Source organism: Eulemur rufifrons, chromosome 14 (genome assembly GCF_041146395.1).
Source record: "Eulemur rufifrons isolate Redbay chromosome 14, OSU_ERuf_1, whole genome shotgun sequence".
NCBI lineage: Eukaryota > Metazoa > Chordata > Mammalia > Primates > Lemuridae > Eulemur > Eulemur rufifrons.
The window spans coordinates 34940096-34960026 of NC_090996.1; positions in this window are offsets into that span (position 1 = coordinate 34940096).

The following is a 19931-nucleotide window of genomic DNA, read 5'->3' on the forward strand; positions in this document are numbered from 1 at the left end:
ATAATTTTTCAAAATCACTTTTTTTTTTTTTTTTTTTTTGAGACAGAGTCTCACTCTGTTGCCCAGGCTAGAGTGAGTGCCGTGGCGTCAGCCTAGCTCACAGCAACCTCAAACTCCTGAGCTCAAGCGATCCTCCTGTCTCAGCCTCCCAAGTAGCTGGGACTACAGGCATGCACCACCATGCCCGGCTAATTTTTTCTATATATATTTTTAGCTGTCCATATAATTTCTTTCTATTTTTAGTAGAGATGGGGTCTCGCTCTTGCTCAGGCTGGTCTCGAACTCCTGAGCTCAAACGATCCGCCCACCTCGGCCTCCCAGAGTGCTAGGATTACAGGCGTGAGCCACCACGCCCGGCCAAAATCACTTTTTATTAACAGACAAAATAGCTGTTTCCCTTGGGAGGGTAGTGACTGACGGGGCAGAATGGGGTTTCTGGGTTGCTATGATGTTCTCCCGGGAGCACACGTGGTCTTCCCTGAGTACTCTGCGAATTATCCCTGCTACCATCCTGGGAAACAGACAAGTGGCTACTGAGCCACTTTCGGGAAGGGTGTGCTGCAGAATAGTCCAGAGTGGGGGCTCTGGAGCCAGGCCACCAAGGTCCAAACCCCAAATCTCCTATTGAATAGCCATGTCACCTTGGGCAAGTTACTTAATCTTCATACATCGGTTTCCTCATCAGTAAAATGGGGATGATATTAATAGCACCTACCTCATAGGCTGCTGTAGGATTAAGTGAGATGGTCCTGTGATGTGCTTGGCATAAATAAATGCTTGAAAAACACTGTTGATTACTTTATTAACATGTCTCTCTCCATCTACCAACATCCCATGCAAGTTCTAACAGTGAATCATTAGACTATATTGTACAAAAGCTGTATGTGAGTGGTTTCTCCATTCCAAAATATAAACCAAAATATTCCTATGTTTAAGACACTGCCCTTTCCTTAAACAAACACACACATAAGCCTACCATATCTGAAGTCAATGAGATTAGTGTAATGACATCAATAACAACGAATCCTTCTGGAAAATTTCTCTGTGTCGGGCTCCATTCTAAGCACTTGATGGGCATAAATTCATTTAATTCTCACAACTCTGAGTTAGGTACTCACATTAACTCCCAACACCAATAAGGACACTGAGGCCCAGAAATGGTAGTAACTTTCCCAAGATTATACAGCTAGTAAGTTGCAGAGCTGGACTCACATCTATGGAGCCTGGTGCTGTCGCAATCAAGCAGTTAAACACGTGCCACCCTGTATGCTCAGGGTGGAGGCTTGCTCAGAACAAGTCTTTTAAAGAATCTGAAAACTGGAAGGGATCTCAAAGTCTAGGTTGCAAGATGTGAAACACCGGAGCTTTCTCTTATCTCCTCTGGAAATAAGATGACAAAGCTGCCACAGAGGAGAGCCAAGAGGCAGACTGGGTAGCACGGCTGTTTAAGGAACCCCTGCTCGGGGCTGGGTAGCACAGTGAGACTGTTATAGAAAAGATGTTCTTACCGCAAGTGGCAATGGTGCATTGCTGTCATTGAAGTCATGGTCAAAAACAATTCCTACCAATATGTAGAAAGCTTTGGGATCATTAATTATGTCATTTTCAAACAAAGTCACCGAAGAATAGCCTAAAACTACAGAGAGAAAAATTCAATCAGGCTGGTGTGAAGGCAAATGCTGCCCAACTACCCCTCTTCTACCTAAGGAGACTTAAGACTGCCAGCTTCTCAACTCACTCACTCATTTGCTCTGCAAGAATATGAGCAGAGAGATAAAAAGAAATAAGGAAGAGAGATTGGCCAGGCGCGGTGGCTCACGCCTGTAATCCTAGCACTCTGGGAGGCCGAGGTGGGCGGATCGTTTGAGCTCAGGAGTTCGAGACCAGCCTGAGCAAGAGCGAGACCCCATCTCTACTAAAAAAATAGAAAGAAATTATATGGACAGCTAAAAATATATATAGAAAAAATTAGCCGGGCATGGTGGCGCATGTCTGTAGTCCCAGCTACTCGGGAGGCTGAGACAGGAGGATCGCTTGAGCTCAGGAGTTTGAGGTTGCTGTGAGCTAGGCTGATGCCACGGCACTCATTCTAGCCTGGGCAACAGAGTGAAACTCTGTCTCAAAAAAAAAAAAAAAAAAAAAAAGGAAGAGAGATTAAGAGACATGACTCTTGTTGTTCAATTCAGAACTTTATAATTCAGTCTGTAGTCCCAGGAACTGCTAGCAGGTGTCTTGGAAGATCAAAAAAGTAAGGCGAGGAAGGAAGAGAGAGAATTTAAGTCCCGATCACATAATTTGAGACCTGGATCAAGCTTCATAGTTTGTTCATTGTTAAAGAATGAGCTTTGTTCTCCTAGGACGTTTAAGTTCAGTTTTATGCTTTTTAAGGCTTGTTATTAACCTGAGTTTTATGTGTTGCTTATTTTATTTTTCATTTCTAGAAGTTCTATTTGGTTCTTTTTTTTCTCCCAAATCTGCTAGGTGACTCTTTACAGTGACATGCTACCTCTAAATCCTTTCAGGTTGTCTTTGATTTCTTCACACCAAGTAAACACAGTGATTTCATAATGTGACACTAATAATTCCATTATCTGAAATATTTCTAGTTCTGTTATGGCTTCTGTTGTTAGTACCGATTGTCACCTTGGCATCTTGCCTCCTAGTGTGTCTGCTCATTGACCTTCCTGTGCTCGTGGTGAGTCTTCTGAGACAGAGAAAGGTGGTGTGTTCTTCCAGAGACTTACATTTGCATCAGTCAATCTGAGTCCCACTTCAAAGAGTTTTCTCTTTTTTCTGACAACCAGGTGATGTTGAGCTACAAATCTCAGGGCTGGTCCTTTGCTGTTGTGCTCACTTTCAAGGCAACGTTCCTTGCAGTCCCTTAGGAGTGGGAATGGGGCATGTTTACTTCGGGCTCAATCTTACGATAACCACCATGTATGATGCAGGCATTTGGGGTCCCAGCTTTATGGGGAGATAGTCTCTTATCATTAGACACCCCACCTTGAATGGGCCTTAACTTTTCCTTCTTTCTCTCTGTGCCTTTCAAGGCAATGAAAACTACAGTCCAATTTCCCCTAGTGTGAGGCATGTTTTCATTAGGACCTCCACTGACCTCTGTGTTCTTTCCTTCACCTAGATTTTTTAATTTAGGAAACTATCTAGTAATCCGGAAACATGTTCACAATACAATAAAAGGTAGACAACAAAATGGCTCACTATTATAATAGGATGTTATTTTTGGTTTTTACAAAAAGGGCAGGAAGCATGTACACCAAGATATTAAATAACGAGTGAATTTTCTTTTTTCTTATATACAAGAGGACTTCAAAAAGTTCATGAAAAATATGTATTATGAAAAAATTGGCAGGGTGTGATGGCTGACACCTGTAATCCTAACACTTTGGGAGGCAGAGGTAGTAGGATCGCTTGAAGCCAAGAGTTTGAGATCAGCCTGGGCAACATAGCAAGACCCTGTCTCTACCAAAAGTTAAAAAAAAATAGCCAGGTATAGTGGCACATGCCTGTAGTCTCAGCTACTCAGGAGGCTGAGCCAGGAGGATTGTTTGAGCCCAAGAGTTTGAAGTTGCAGTGAGCTATGATTGTGCCACTGCACTTTAAAAAGAAAACAAAAAACTATGCATGGATTTCAAAAATTTTTTGCACCAGAATAAGCTAGTGCTAACTAGTAACATGTCTGAACAGGATCTAGTTTGAGGCACTAAGAAGGATAAGACACCAATTTGAAAAGAGCCTCTATCAGAGCAACATGAGTTCTGCTAAAATTGAAGCAAGACCACCAAGTTAATGGTGAAGCTTGGGTGGAAAAGTGTTGAAATTACTGATTTTTTACAAAAAGTTTATGGAGACAATGCCCCAAAGAAATCAGCAGTTTACAAATGAATAACTTATTTTAAGAAGGGATAAGACGATGCTGAAAATGAAGCCCACAGCCGCAGACCATCGTTATCAATTTTCAAGGAAAATATTAATCTTGTTTGTGCCAAAACTGATGAGGACCAACGATTAACAGCAGAAACAACAGCCAACACCATAAACATGCCAACTGGTTCAGCTTACACAATTCTGACTGAAAAATTAAAGTTGAGCAAACTTTCCACTTGATGGTTGCCAAAACTACTGCACCCAGATCAGCGGCAGACGAGAGCAGAGCTTTCAACAGTAGTTTTAAACAAGTAGGTTGAAGGTCCTGAAGCACTTCTTTGAAGAACTGCAACAGGGGACAAAACACAGCTGTACAGGACAGTCCTGGAGACAAAGCCACCAAGAGGTCCAGAGCAAAGGTCATGGCACCAGTTTGGGCGGATGCTCAGGCGTTCTGCTTGTTGACTTTCTGGAGGGCCAAAGAATGGTAACACCTGCTTATCATGAGAGTGCTTTGAGGAAGTTAGCCAAAACTTTAGCAGAAAAACATCTGGGAAACTTCACCAGAGTCCTTCTCCAACACCACAATGCTCCTGCTCATTCCTCTCATCTAACAAGGGCAATTTTTCAAGAGTTTTGATGGGAAATTGTTAGGCATCCACCTTCCAGTCATGATTTGGCTCCTTCTGACTTCTTTTTGGTTCCTACTCTTAAAAAAAACTTTAAAGGGCACTCATTTTTCTTCAGGTAATAATGTAAAAACGTCTGCATTGACATGGTTAAAGTCCCAAGAACTTCAGTCCTTCAGGGATGGACTAAATGGTGTCATCACTTACAAAAGTGTCTTGAACCGATGGAGCTTGAGGAATAGAGTTTATATTTTTTAATTTTTATCTTAAAATTCCATCTTTCCACAAACTTCTTCTCCTCTTTTTTTTTTTTTTTGTTCTTTTGTTTCCTCTGCCTATTTAGGTTTCTTCTTAAATACACACACGCACACACAGACACACACAGTTAAATTGGGAAAAATAACATATACATGGGAAAGTATACAAAACACGAATGCTCAGTTTAATGAATAATTATAAAATGAACATCCAAGTAATCACCCTTTGGATCAATAAATATTTTTTCCTTAGTTTTTTTGTCTAGATAGTTCCTTGCTATCTATTTAGTTCTTTAATGTTTTCAAGAACATAATTTTAATATTTTATCCAGCACTTGTTTTTCAACTGGAGGGTTGATCCAAATAACCTAGTCTACCATATTACCAGAAATGGAATGGCAATAATCTCTTCTCTTGGCAGAAATCTCCAAGAAAAACCTCACTGTCTCATTAACTCCTACTAAGTTGTTCTCCCTGGACAGATCGCTATAGCAAGGGGAATGCAAAGCGCAAACTGGTTTAGACACAGGTTACATGATCCATCCTGTGCCCAGGGTGGAGTCAACACCACCAGCAGTACATGGTCTGAGAGTGGCAGAGGGATGAGAGCCCCAGAGAGAAACAGGCTATGTATGTGAAAAGGAGAAAGAAGAAACAGAACACATGTCCATCACAGTTTAGAAAGGATCATCGAACTGTTATTTATCATCACTTCTGGGGCAGAGGATTTGCTTAGGGAATGGCACAAAGAGGAAAGTTACCTTTCATTTTTTATCCTGTACTGTTTGGAATTTTCAATGCAAAGAATTCCTATATTTATTGTAAATTTTAAGGTGTTTTTTTTTTTTTAAAGAAAGTTAAATCCCAGAAAAATACATTTCAACGCATTAAAGGATTCTTCTGGGAAGTGGTATCTGGGATGGAAGCTTTAATGTTTTACTTTAAACCTGTATTGTTTCACATACCACCTTTGTCCTAAGGAGAGAGGGAGAAGAGGAAGGCAAGGAGCTGCTTAGAGGACAAGACAGCTGAGAAGACTGAAAGGGAGGCAGCAGAAAGGTAGAAGCAGAAGACAACACTATCCTAGGACTCAAAGGGGAAGAGAATTCCAAGGAAGGAGTAGTTAAAAGCATCCTTGCTACAGTGAGACAAATAGAAGACTGGAAAGAAAACAGTAAATTTGACAATTAGCAAGACATGAATGATATTTTCTTAGCAATCAGTATAGTATTGAGGGCAGAATACAGATTACAATAAGTTATGAAATGAGTGGGAAGTAATAAAATAGAAATAAACTTTCAAGACACTGATTAAGGGGAAAAATTAAATCGTCTGAGGAAGGATATTACAGGGAAGACAGAATAGGAAATGTTTTCTTCTAAAATGAAGGTGATTGAGGCTTATTTAAAAGTGAGGGGGAAATCAAACCCAGATGGAAATATTTCTCCAGAGAGAGGAGTTGCTGAGAGAGGCTCAAAAGAGGCAGGGGGTCTTCTGACTGATCACCTCTAACTCCAAAACTGTCTTAAATTCAACTACGTATTTCCATCATTCATTGTCTTTTTCCTCCAGAATTTCTGCATATACTACCTCCTTCCAATCACACTTCCAGAGAATGGGCACAGAAATCTCATTTAAAATAATATACATAGTATAACTTCTCTTCTCGAAACCCCTTCAGGGGCTGCCTTTGCATGCAGAACAAACCCAGATACTTTAACGTGGCCTGCAAGTTAAAAGCTCTTCACGGCCCATCCCAAACAACCCTCTCAAAGCACTTCAAGCTGGTGTGCTGACTTTCGGGCCTTCAGACACCTGAGTGTTTTCTGCCTTGGGGCCTTGCTACTTTCTGTCCCCACCCGGGCAGCCCCTTGCTCCTGACACCCGCCACCATCCCATCTCACACGGCTTGTTCTGTATCATTCTTGTCTTAACTAACTTACCACCCCAAGAGAAGATTTCTTCATGTGTTTTCAAATTTCAAAATCTCATATTTATGAGGTGAGTTAGAATATGTAGTATTTTAGGATACTAGACAAGCATAAAGCACAACTTTCAAAATAGTGGTTTCCGTACATTTCACCACTGACAGCCTTTAAAAGAACTGTCCCCATTGAGTGGCACTAGAACTGGGAGACGAAAACTCTTCTCACTTTATGCCCTATATCTTATTAGAATACTTTTATAATAGCATATGTTGCAATTATAGTAATTTTGAAAAAATTTCCCCTGTGGATTCCACATTCTGAAAAATTTTATCTACCTAACTGCATTAATTTATTCAATAAGTATTTATTGAGCATCTCCTTTGTGCCAGGCACTACAATAGGCACAGTGATGAACAAAACAGACGTGGTCCTGCCCTCAGAGGTGGAGTTTTGTGGGGAAAGGCAGACAATACACAGAAAGCAAGCAAGTGAATATGTAATTAAACATTTATGAAAATGCTAAGAAGGTATCAAACAGGGTTCTGTGAAAGAGAAGAAGGCAGAAGTGAGCAACCTAAAGCCATTTAGCTGCCTTCCTAAGTGTCACTTCAGCTGAAACCTGAAGGACATGAGGAAGCAACGTACAGGGAGGGCTGGGGGCAAAGCATTCCGTCAGCCAGGGCAGAGGCTCTAAGGACAGAGACCCTCACATATTCCAGGAACTGACCAATGCCAGCATGGCCAGGGTGCAGGAGCACAGGGAGGAGTGGAACAGGTAAGGCTGGGCAGAAAAGCGGAGTTGGTCCCAGGGAAGAGTTGGTTTACCCTGACTGCAGTGGGAAGACACTGAAGGGGTTTAAGCAGGAGACTGGCCAAATCCTACTGACCTTTTGAAGATCTTTCTACCTCCACGTGGAGACGGGATTAGAATGGCACAAGAGGAGAAGCAGAGAGAAGAGTTAGAAGGCTATTTCAGAATCTCTGAATGCTGAATGCCTTCCATTTTTCATTAGAGAAGTTTAAATGCCAATCACATTCTGATCAATCTGAGATGATGGGTATCACGATAGTGAGTTAAAAGCAAATACTTAACATTTAACATTTTAATTAGCCTTGAAGCCTTGTGACATAAATACATAAGTCTCCCGTGTGTTGTCTGGAATAATAGAAATATCTCATGGGCATCCTCCCCCCAGCCACCCCTCTGTAGGCTGCTCAGAGTTTGGAGACCCCAGCTTTAGAATCACTACCAAGAACTCTCAGGGAAAAACTTCAAACTATACTTTATAAAAACGCCTTCCCTATCCTTACCCCATTTTTATGTCTAACCTTCAAACTCAACATCAAAGCTTTGTTGCACCATTCCAGTGACAGCCTTCAAAGTTTCACTTTTGGAAGGGATATAAACCAGTTGAAATCTATTTTTCGAAGGAAAATGGTGGAAGAATTCTGGCAGTAAACTGATATCAACTGCATGATAGGAAATAGAAGGTCTTTTTCTTGGCACACTATTGAAACGAAGATACAATACAACTGCAGAAAATAGTAATGGCATCAAAATTTCAAGGATTGTTACCAGAGTCTTCCGCTTCTAAAATAAAAACAAAAGCTATGTGTTAACCCAAAACAGAACACAAGTGTAAATCACTATGTGGCGAATGTTCTTCCATTAAGAACACTTTCATTTCTTCCAGTCACCCTGTATAACACATGAAAAAGAAAAAAATAGAATGAGAATTAGCTAGAAACATCTCCTTTTAGCTTTTCTGTAACATCAATGGCTAGACATCAGTAACAATGATGTCATCTGTAATAATTAGGGTTAACAGAATATTATGGAAACAGGACTCATTTGTAGAAAAAAGTCCCTTTACAAGAAAAGGTCTTAATTTTTCTTTAACCCATTATTATAAAGCAATTTAAATTAAATATTCACTCCCTCCCAAGGACTTACATTTTCCCCACAGATAACAATACCCACCTTTAAGATGAAATTCTTCCAGAGAAGAAGTTTTAACTTCTTGAACACTGCCATTTTTCTAGCTGAAGTGGAGGGCTCACCACTAGTCAGGAAACAAATGAAGGGAAATATTATACATGTTAAGAGTTTTACTCTTTCATTCTGGAAAACTTTCTCTTTTCTTTGGGACATAGTCTTGCTCTGTTGCCTGGATTCCTGGGTTCAGTGGTATCATCTTAGCTCACAGCAACCTCAAACTCCCGGGCTTGAGCAGTCCTCCTGCCTCAGTCTCCCCAGTAGCTGGGGCTACATAAGTACCACTACTCCCAGCTAATTTTTTCCTATTTTTTTGTAGAGACAGGATCTTGCTGGTGCTAAGGCTGGCCTTGAGCTCCTAACCTCAAACAATCCTCCGGCCTCGGCCTCCCAGAGTGCTAGGATAACAGGTGTGAGCCACCAGGCCCCACCTGGAAAACTCTTCGCTTGAGCTTTCAGATCACCGGGCTAGACTACTTTTCCTCCTACCTCTCTGGCAGTTCCTTCTCAGTCTTCTTGCTGATTCTTCCTCCTCTCCAACCTCTGAATATGAAAGTGCTCCAGGCCTTAGTCTGTGGTCTGTCTTTTACAGTGAGACTCACTTCTTAGGCAATCTCCCTCAGCTCTTAGGTTTGAATCCATACATCTGCTGATGGCTTCTAAATTTCTGCCTTCAGCCTGCACCTTCCCTCTAACTCTAGACTCAGTGATTCAGTTGCCTGCTTGACATCTCCATGTGTTTCATCTCAAACCCGACATGGCCAAACTGGCCTATTCATATTCCCCTTACATCAGATTGTCTTACAGTCTTCCTCACCTCAACTAACATCAATTCCATTCTTTGAGTTAAACAGGATTATTCTTTTTTACAAGACTGATGTAATTATTTAATAACACAGGAAAATAATATGTTACGAAACAACCTGGTTATAAGTAGTAGTTAGAGGACAACTTCATTTTTGATTTTTAAAAAATTAAAAAGCATAGGGCTGGGTGCAGCGGCTCACACCCATAATCTCAGCACTTTAGGAGGCCAAGGCAGGAGGATTGCTTAAGGCCAGGAGTTCAAGACCAGTCTGGGCAACATAGTAAAGACCCTGTCTCGGCCGGGCGCGGTGGCTCACGCCTGTAATCCTAGCACTCTGGGAGGCCGAGGCGGGTGGATCGCTCGAGGTCAGGAGTTCGAGACCAGCCTGAGCAAGAGCGAGACCCCGTCTCTACTAAAAATAGAAATTATATGGACAACTAAAATATATATACACAAAAAATTAGCCGGGCATGGTGGCGCATGCCTGTAGTCCCAGCTACTCGGGAGGCTGAGGCAGTAGGATCGCTTAAGCCCAGGAGTTTGAGGTTGCTGTGAGCTAGGCTGACGCCACGGCACTCACTCTAGCCCGGGCAACAGAGTGAGACTCTGTCTCAAAAAAAAAAAAAAAAAAAAAAAAAAGACCCTGTCTCTACAAAAAATAAAAAAATTATTTAGGTGTGGTGGCGCACGCCTGTAGTCCTAGCTACCTGGGAGGCTGAGGCAAGAGGATCGCTTGAGCCCAGGAGTTCAAGGTTAAAGTGAGCTATGATTAATCCACTGCACTACAGCCTGGGTGATAGAGTGCGACCCTGTCTCTAACTATAACTAACTAAATAAATAAATAGCATGAACATGCATACAAGAAAGTGGAAGTTTATACACCAAAATATCAACAGTATTTACTTCTAACAGGATTATTCTTGACTTCTTTCTCTCTTACAGTTTAAATCCTGTTTGTCAGCACACCCTGTAGGCTCTACCTTCAAAGTATACCCAGAATTCAATCCCTTTAAAGCACCACCCTTACTCTAACCATCCCTAGCCTGGACTTCTGCAAAGCCACACAGGGAAAGGTATGGATATAAAACTTTATGCAAAGAAACAGTGAAGAGCTGGGAACAATATCCATCTACCAAAACACCCAACACTTAATCTTTTAAAAACTGGTGTTGTGAATTTGCCAACTTTAACTCTCACCATCTAGATGAGAAAGTATTTTGGCTCACGACTATTCCAACACAAGAAAGTAAAGGCCAGAGACAATGAGAATACGTGGTTTTCTCCAACCACAGTTACCATTCTGAGGGAACAGGACAGGAAAAAAATAAGAGCAGATGGAGATTTTCCTACTAAGCATCTTTTTAAATTACAATAATAGAGGTGGGCTGTTTCTTTATAAAGAAGGTTTATTTAAAAGTTTGTAAGGCACAACCATCTGTTAATGCAGCAATTCTGTATTGAAGGGACTGTGTCCAAGCAAAACATTATCATGAAAAGATCAATCAGCAATGGACCTTATTTAAACCACAGAGCAGACACTGAGAGAGATTTCTGCACAGGACATTCCTGGGGAACACTCTGGATACAGTCCTTGTGGAGAGCAAAGGAGGCAGGCCTGGGCAGAGAGAAGCTGGGCTGCAACACAGTCCAAACACAGGCCATTTCCATTTCCGCAGGGTCACCACAAAACACACACTATGAATTGTCACTTTCAAGCTCAAGTCCGAGGAAAGGATTCAAATAGGTCCCAGATAAGCAAGAAGGGGAATAAAGGAAAACCTGTTCATGCTGTATTTGGGAAAACAGGTGATCCAGATAGAAAAAGAAAAAATGGGCTGAAAATAAGCAACACAGCAACTATTCAGAATTTCTGCCAGAATAACATTAGGAAACGCCTTTGGCCCTGCAACCCCACTTCTGGGAATCTATTCTATAGACACATCTGCACTAGTATGAAATAACATGTAGATTATTCGTGGAAACATGTTTATAATAACCAAAGAATGTAAAGAGCCCAGTACCCACCAAGAGGGGATTAATTATATAAACAATTAAGTAATAGTGCAACCTTAAATTAAAAAAGGAAGAGCTGATGTATTGGCTTTCTTCTGGGATCTGCAGTAAATGATAAATCTCTACCAGTCACCTGAGCCAAAAACCTAGGTTCTGACCTTGATCATTCTCTTTCCCTCATCTCTTGTACCAAATCCATCAGTGAGTCCTGACGACTCTGTCCCTGAAAGATTTCTCAACCCATCTACTTCTTTCTATATCTCTGCTATGGGGCCAGTTCGAGTCACAAAGTTAAACTGATATACCAAGCAGGAATTCTTTCAGTTACAAGTAACAGAAATCCAACTCAACATAGCTTACGCCAAAAGAAAAGAAAAAAGATTCATTTTTTGCCCAACTGGAAATCCCAAGTGGAATATGCTACAGAACACAGCTGAACCCAAGTATTCAAATAATGTAATCAGGGCTCTGTATCCCTCCATTCTGCCTTCCTCTGTGTGGCCCCTGTCAGGCAGTCTCTAAACACACTGGCCGAGATGGCCCCCTGGAGCTCTAGCCTCACATCAAAAATCCCAGAGAAAAGAGTGTCTCCTTCCTCCATAAAAAAATTCCAAGGAGGACTCTGATTGGCTCAGCTTAGGTGCCAGCAAGGTGGCAGGTGGGAGGAGGACAAGGAAAAAGGGGGAGAAAGAGTCAGTATCTCCTGAACCATACAGAATGGTTACCCTACCCAACAAACACACACACCCAAAACAGGTTTCTGTTACCAGCACAAAGGGGGAGGGAAAGTTTATCTCTTTGCTGCTCCTAAAAAAGAAATCCTTCTTCCTATACATAAAGTTTAAAGAATCCTCCTGCCTAATACAGTAAACCATCTATGTACAATATAAAACATACTCACTTCCTCTACAAAAGAAAATCTACTAGGTTTTGTGCAGTTTCTGTATCCAGCAGCAAAGCTAGGGTACTGGGTAATGTGCATTCCTCTGGTCCTGTTCTAGATATGACTTCCCAGGGTCTGGCACTTTTAGCTAAAAAATGAGAATATGACCACCTAAGTCACCCAATATAAAACAGTGGAGGGAAAAGTGGTTGTATTCATGGTCCTTCATGATAAGGAAACTGGACAATTTCATTTTTTCTTTTTTTTTTTTTTTTAAGAGACAGGGTCTCGCTCTGTTGCCCAGGGTAGAGTACAGTGGCATGATCATAGATCACTACAGCCTCAAACTCCTGGACTCAAGCCATCCTCCTGCTCAGCCTCTTGAGTAGCTGGGACTACAGGGGCACACCACTATACCCAGATAACTTTTTATTTTTTGTAGAGACAGGGTCTTGCCATGTTGCCCAGGCTGGTCTCAAACTCCTGGCCTCAAGTGATCCTCCCACCTCGGTCTCCCAAAGTGCTGGGATTATAGGCAGGAGCTACCTCGCCTGTACTCAATTTCCCATCTTTTTTTTTTCCCCTCTCTCTCTTTTTTTTGAAACAGAGTCTCACTCTGTCACCTGGGCTACCATGCAGTGGCATCATCATAGCTCACTGCAACCTCAAACTCCAGGGCTCGAGCAATTCTCCTGCCTCAGCCTCCCAAGTAGCTGGGAGTATAGGTTCTCGCCAACACACCTGGCTAATTTTTCTATTTTTTTGTAGAGACAGGGTCTCGCTCTTGCTCAGGTTGATCTCGAACTCCTGGCCTCAAACAATCCTCCCATTTTGGCCTCCCAGAGTGCTGCAATTACAGGCATGAGTCAATTTCCCTTCTGGGGGGCTGCAGTACCTTAGTAGCCCATTTGTTCGTATGGTTTGGGGAAATATGTAGGGATTACCTAAGGGTTGAGGAATTTCAGCCTTTTCTTATTGAACATTTTTCTTCTAGAACTACAATTCCAGTAAAATATCAGTAATCTGCCAGTCAATTTACATTATGTTATTAACAGCTCCCCGGGCTGGCGACTAAAAGCAAATACTATGTCCAACCCCAGGGCTTGAATCTGGTTGGCAGCGATGGGGTTCATCTCTTACCACAGGTAAGGCTCACTGGTCCTCAGTTTACTGCTTCTAGAAGCTTTGACCCCTGCTTCCCAAACAGGAGCTGAGAGATTAATGTGGTTGATTAAGGATGGCTAAACGGAGTTCTTGTAAAAAATACTTTTTGGATGACAATCCACCATTGTTAGTATAATTCTGATTTAAAGTATGCATTCCAATTATCCTTGGGATGAAAATGTCTACCATGTGACTCTGATCTAAAAAAATTAATGGTTGTCGGGGGTGAGGGGGACAGAGGGATGAATGGACAAAACACAGAGGACTTTTTTTTTTTAAAGACAGGCCCAGACTATATTATTTTCAATTGTTATATCTTTGCTTCTAACAATATATTACTGGGGGCTGGGCACAGTGGCTCATGCCTATTATCTTAGCACTCTGGGAGGCCAAGGCAGGAGGATCACTTGAGGTCAGGAGTTCCAGACCAGCCTGAGCAACATAGCAAGACTCTATCTCTACAAAAAGGAAAAAAAAAAGTCACCCAGGTGTGATGTCACCAGCCTCAGCAAGAGTGAGACACTGTCACTACTGAAAATAGAAAAAATTAGCTGGACAACTAAAAATAGGAAAAAAAATTGGTTTCCAATACTTCCACCCTCATCTTCCATCTAAGGGAAATTCTGAGTTAGCAAGCTCTGTTACTGGATTTTGTTTTGCAGAACTGAGATCAGGTTTAGAAAGGGCTGGAAAAAAATGCAAGGATTGTTGTTTTCAGGTTTTTCTTTTAGAGATAGGGTCTCCCTGTTGCCCAGGCTGGAGTCCGGTGGCACAATCATAGCTCACTGCAGCCTCCAACTCCTGGGCTCAAATGATGCTCCCACCTCAGTGTCCTAAGTAGCCGGACTACTGGTTCGGCCACCACTGCCAGCTGAGGATCGGTTTTCGAAAGAAGAAAGACCAAGTGAGGATGTGGCCAGATGACCAGTTCACACAGGTTTCTGGCGGGGAGTAGAGAATGGGTAGGCCCTTTAGGTTGAGGATGGGCGTGCAATCTGTGAGAAAAGACGGAGAGAAGGGTTTTTAAGATTTTTGCAGCACGTTAATAATCTGCTCCCCCACCCACCCTGGAACTGTGTTCAATTGTTTTTTTCTGTATGCTCATTACAGAGACTAGGGCCTGGTAGTCTGTGTAAATCTCCAGTCCTACTCACATCATAACACTATTCCTTTGACACTTCTGTGCCAGGCATTGTTATAAGCACTTAAACATGCTTTTTCTCATTTGACCCTCAAAAAAAGGTAAAACAACAAAACAAAATTTTGAGTTTGCTATTACTATCATTTCCATTCCAAGGATAGGAAATTGAGGTTCGGAAAGGTCAAATGATATATCTATACTAGTTAAGGGGTGGGCCAAGGTTTGAAGTCAGGCCTTTGAGGCTCCTTCACTGAACACAAAATTAACAAGGGACAACAAGGGGCTCCTCTGGGCCAGGCACTCGAGGACCCTGGCTCTACAAAGGAAGCAAAGTCCCTATCCTCATGGAGCCCACCTCCTGGGCTAGCAAGAATGCCACCTCAGAGAATTAAAGATGCTATGAAGACAATGGGGCAAGCAGCCGCTCCTTAAGGAATCCTGGGGCCCGACAGACGTCAGCCCTTGCCCGGGGCATTACGTTACCGTCGGTCCGTCCGTCTCGGAGCCGGCGGCGGGGCGCCGGGCTGGGCGGGCTGGGCCGCAGGTGGCTCCCCCTGTGAGGGCCGCGGGGCTCCAGGCCCAGCCACCACTGCCTGGGACGCCAGCAGAAGGGCAGGCGCCGGGACCACTGACACTTCTCACCGCGGTCCCGCCGCTGGCGGCTCCGGGGACCCACTGGACCGCCTGGACGCGGCCCGCGGCGACTGTTGGGCCCGCCCCGCGCCCGCACCTCACGCTCCCGCCGGGGAGACCCTCACCCTGCCGGCTCCCGGCCACACCATGGTGACCCTGCCTGGCCCTGGGGACCCCCACAGGTCACTCGGACCCGGTGACCCAACCTGGCCCCAACCTAGCCCCAGGACCGTCCCCCCAGATGACCCGACCTAGGCCTGGACTCCCTGCCTGAGGTGACCCGACCCAGCCCCAGGATCCGGACGTCTCCCGCGCTCCCGAATTGAGGCCGTGACTCCGCCACACCCCGGGATACCGGGTCTTCTCCCATAAACTCGACGCCCACCCCGATGGCCAAACTCCAGAAGGTCCTTGGCCCTCATCCCGCCTTCCCTTGGACTGGAGCGACGAGCCACCCGCGAGGGGCCCAAGAAAGGAGGGGCTCCGGGGACAGCGCGGAAGGGGAAGTGGGAAAAGGGCAACGAAAGGGGAATTTCCCGGTGTGATTACTTCGACTGCCGTGACATGCATATGCACGAAGCAATTCTCCTCAGGGTTCGCCGCACCCGCGCTCGGCCGTCCGGGGCCCCGCGCTCCCGGCCTCGCGCCGGGAACCTCCGCCGCGCGCCCCCTGGCGGATGTGGGCGCGGGCGCTGCGCAGGCGCGGGCGGGCAGGCTGCCCGGCACAGGCGCGAGCGTGCACCCGTAGCGTCGCCGGCTTCGCGCGCGCCGACGAGGGCAGCATGCGCGGGGCACTGCGCAGGCGCAGGGTCGGGCCGGCTGGGGCAGCCGAGGCGGCTGGGGGCGAGCCGAGTACCCGCAGGGGCGGCCGACTGCGCACGCGTAAACCAGCGCGCCCCCTGGAGGAGCCCGCGCGGCCAAGTGCGTCTGCCAGTCGCGGGTCGCAGGCGCCCCCTCCCCGCAGGGCGGCGTCGCAGCTGTCAGCGCCGGCCGCCGCCGCCCCTGCGAGGCTGGAGCGCAGCCGCGGGGCGAGGGAGGGGACCCCGCGAGAGGCTGCGCGCCGCCGCCGCCCCGGCGCTGAGGGTCGGTGAGTGCCGCCGGGACCCGGGGCTCGCGGCTCCGGGGCCGCCTCCGCGCCCCAGCCCGCCCTTCCCACCCTCGCCGGCCGGGGTCCTGGGCCGCCCCAGCCCGCCCTGCTTCCCAGGCGCCCGCCCGGCTCCCGCAGGTGCGGCTCCCGCGGCGCAGGGGGCTCTGCCTCGGGTGCCTTGGGTGTGTCCGCGGCACTGCGGGCGGCCCCCGAAGCCGGCTCCACGCGGAGAAACTTCACCTCAGAGGAGCCGGCATCGCTGCGGAATCCTTTGTGCGGAGCCAGGGCGGCCGACCTTTCGCATCCCGCAGCCCTGGTGCGGGCAGACGCGCCGGCTCCGGCCGCGCACCCTCTGGGCGTGGCGACCCGGCGTCCCAGGCTGGCGACGGAGGCAGGGCCGCAGGGATGCTCGGCTGGGCTTCGCAGGTCCCGGCTTGGGTGGGAATGCGTCCTCTGCTCCCACCCCCTCATTCCGGTCGGCCCCTGAACGGGGGTCCAGCGGTCCACCGACAGTGGTGGCAGCTTATGACGCCCTCCCCCCTGGGGGGTCGGGGAGGGGACACCGGTCCAAGCGGAGGGGCCCGCAGCAGCCCAAGGGCCGCCCTCGCCCTCCCCAGTGCCCACGGTCGCTGCGTGCGTGCTATGAGTTGGTGTTCCGTAGGTTCTGGCTCCTTCCCAGGCCGGCTCAAAGCTCCATGAGGGCCCAGCCTGTCTTCTGAACGAGGGCTCAGGGTAGGCAGATGCTTGGTGCCTATTTGTTGCATGGACGGATGCCCCTCCACACTTCCTTGTACATGGCGGAATGAAAGCGTGTCATTTCTGTTTGTTTGCCTGTTGGCCTCCTGGACTGCAGCTCCTTGAAGGCTCGGGTGGGATCGTGTTGGTATTCGTATTCCTGGCACATAACGTGCTCAGGAAATGCTGGCTGAATGAGTGGCTAAGACCCTCTGACCGCGGAGGCCCAGGCGAGGTGCAAGTGGAAGAGTTTGGCAGTTTTCTCCTGAGCAGCCATATCATTTTATTCATAAAGTCTGGGTGCCGCCTTTTGTAAACTTGAGAACACTAAGACAGTTTTCTTTTAGCGAGTGGTTCTCGTGGGAAACGTAAAAGAAAGGAGAAAACAGGTAAAAATGGATGCCATGGGAATCTCCCTATGCTTTATCTTAACTCCACAGGGAATGTTTTTAACTGAACCTTTGCTTACCATATCTGACAAACAGGATGACATCTTTCCCTCTCCACGGTGATCTGCCACCATTCTGACCAGACAGCCTTTTGGAACAAGAGGGTAGCTCGAGTTGTTTCTAAAAAGACATTAGCGTTCCACAGTGCATGTGCCAGGCAGTCTCATGGGAACCTATTTTGACTTAGTCTCAGCTGGGAAGGCCCAGGTAAGATCCTCAGTTTACAGTTTTTTCTCTAGCCCTGCTTCTCGAAATGGCACAGATGCCTCAGCTATTGAGCCTGTGCAGGAGGAGCCTTTAAAACTCTGGGGTCTGCCCTGGAGGGGAAGGCTCTGCGCCTGATTGAAAGATTAACTGGACACGGTCCCCATTCTTGGAGGCTTTAGGATGGAGGGCAAGAGGTGATATATTCACAAATAGCTGTGACATAAGATGGAACAAGATGAGTACCACGTGACATGTCCAGAAAAGGTGCCACACGTGCCCAGAGTTGGAGGAGGAGTGGCTGGGTCTCCACCGAGACTGCATGTTACAATCACCTGGGGAAACGTTCCCATTCCCAGAAGAGCCCAGAATCTCCAGGGGTGGGCCTCAGATATCAGTTTCTGTCTTAAAGTGCCCCAGAAAATTCCACTGTGCAGACAGCCAAGATGAAAAACCCCTGAAACAGGCTCATCAGAGACTGCTTCACAGAGGGTGTGGTGCTAGAAGCGGGCTGGGAAGTGACAGGTAGGGTTCAGCAGGTAGAGGCAGGTATGTTGGGTGATATCCTAAGCAGACAAAACGCTGAAGGTCCCCCAGTTTGTGGGGAAGAGTAAGGTACATCAGTCCCTGTGCTGGGAGAATCCTGCAGCGCCCATTCGCTTGAATGGCTCAGAGGGGTTTGGAGGCAACAGGCAAGGCAGACAGGTGCCTTTGGAGGAGCCGAGTAATGAGGTCCTTGCTACCTTGCTTGTTACGGAGGATCCATGGTTACCTCCCTCCGGGGAGTCTCGATTGCCTCATTACCTCATTTCCTACCCTAGAGAGGTAGAACAGCGAGCCAGACAGGGAGATGAGACTGAGGCCCCAGCAATGGTTAGGGAAGATTTTGTGGCACTCTCTCCCAATAGTATCTTTTAAACCACATCTTTGGCTTAAAATATACCCTACCGACCCCTACCAGGAGCTTCAGTGTAAACCCAGAGTCGTGTGATCCTAGACAGCCGCTTCCAACCCTGGACAGAGCCGGGGGTGGGGAGTGTGAGAACCAGTGTGTTGGGACTCCACCTGGGCTGCTGTGCAGATGACCACAGCCTCAAGCCCAGCCTCGGGAGCCCTTGGACAGTGGCTGTGGCTTGTGCATTTGTTCCTACCTTATCCACACAAGGGCTGCTGTGTAAACAAGTCATCCTCATACTCTTTTCTGTGCACCGCTTTGTGTGCAAGAATTTGAGCATCAACGCAATATATATATATTATTTAATTAATTATAAACTAGAGCCATGTACTATAGTCCTGACATATTGTGGACATAGAAATATACACAAATATAGGTCTTTTAAAGAGGTGAGAGGTGAAATAAACATGATTATGTTTCTCCAACATATAAATAGTACAAAAACTATTGTATAAACATGCTTTCTTAAAATGAAAGCCATGTGATCAAGTCCATACCCCATGTGTGCACGCCTGGTGAAACTTAAGTGCGGCGTTTGAAGGTCTGGTTCTAAGTTCTGTTTATTTCAGATGCTGCTCCCTGGTGTGTTCACAAGTAAACACGATACACCTGGTGCAGGAGGGTACTCATTTTTCCATCCTATTCACCAATCACGTGAGGGCCCTGGATGAATTTGGGCTGGTGTATAATCAGGAGCTATGAAGGAAGGTGGGAATTCTGGTTTTGAAGGCTTTTTAGTGTGCAGGTATAAGTGTTTAAGTAGATGATATTCTTGTAGCATCATTGGCAACGCACTCACATCTTCAAATGTCTGTTTTCACAAATGCTCTGTTCTTGGCACAGATTATTTTGAAAAGCTGTAACTCATGGCGTTGTCACCTTTTCCTTGAAGGGACAGATTTAAGTGTGTTTGTCTAGAAGAAAAAAGTAGCCAAGCATGTGACTCATGTGCGTAATCCCAGCACTTTGGGAAGCTGAGAGGGGAGGATTGCTTGAAACCAGGAGTTTAAGACCAGCCTGGGCAACATAGTGAGACCCACATCTCTACACAAAAAATAGAAAATATTAGCTGGGCATGGTGGCATGTGCCTGTAGTCCCAGTTACTCAGGAGGGTGAGGCAGGAAGATTGCTTGAGCCCAGGAGTTTGAGGTTGTGGTGGGCTA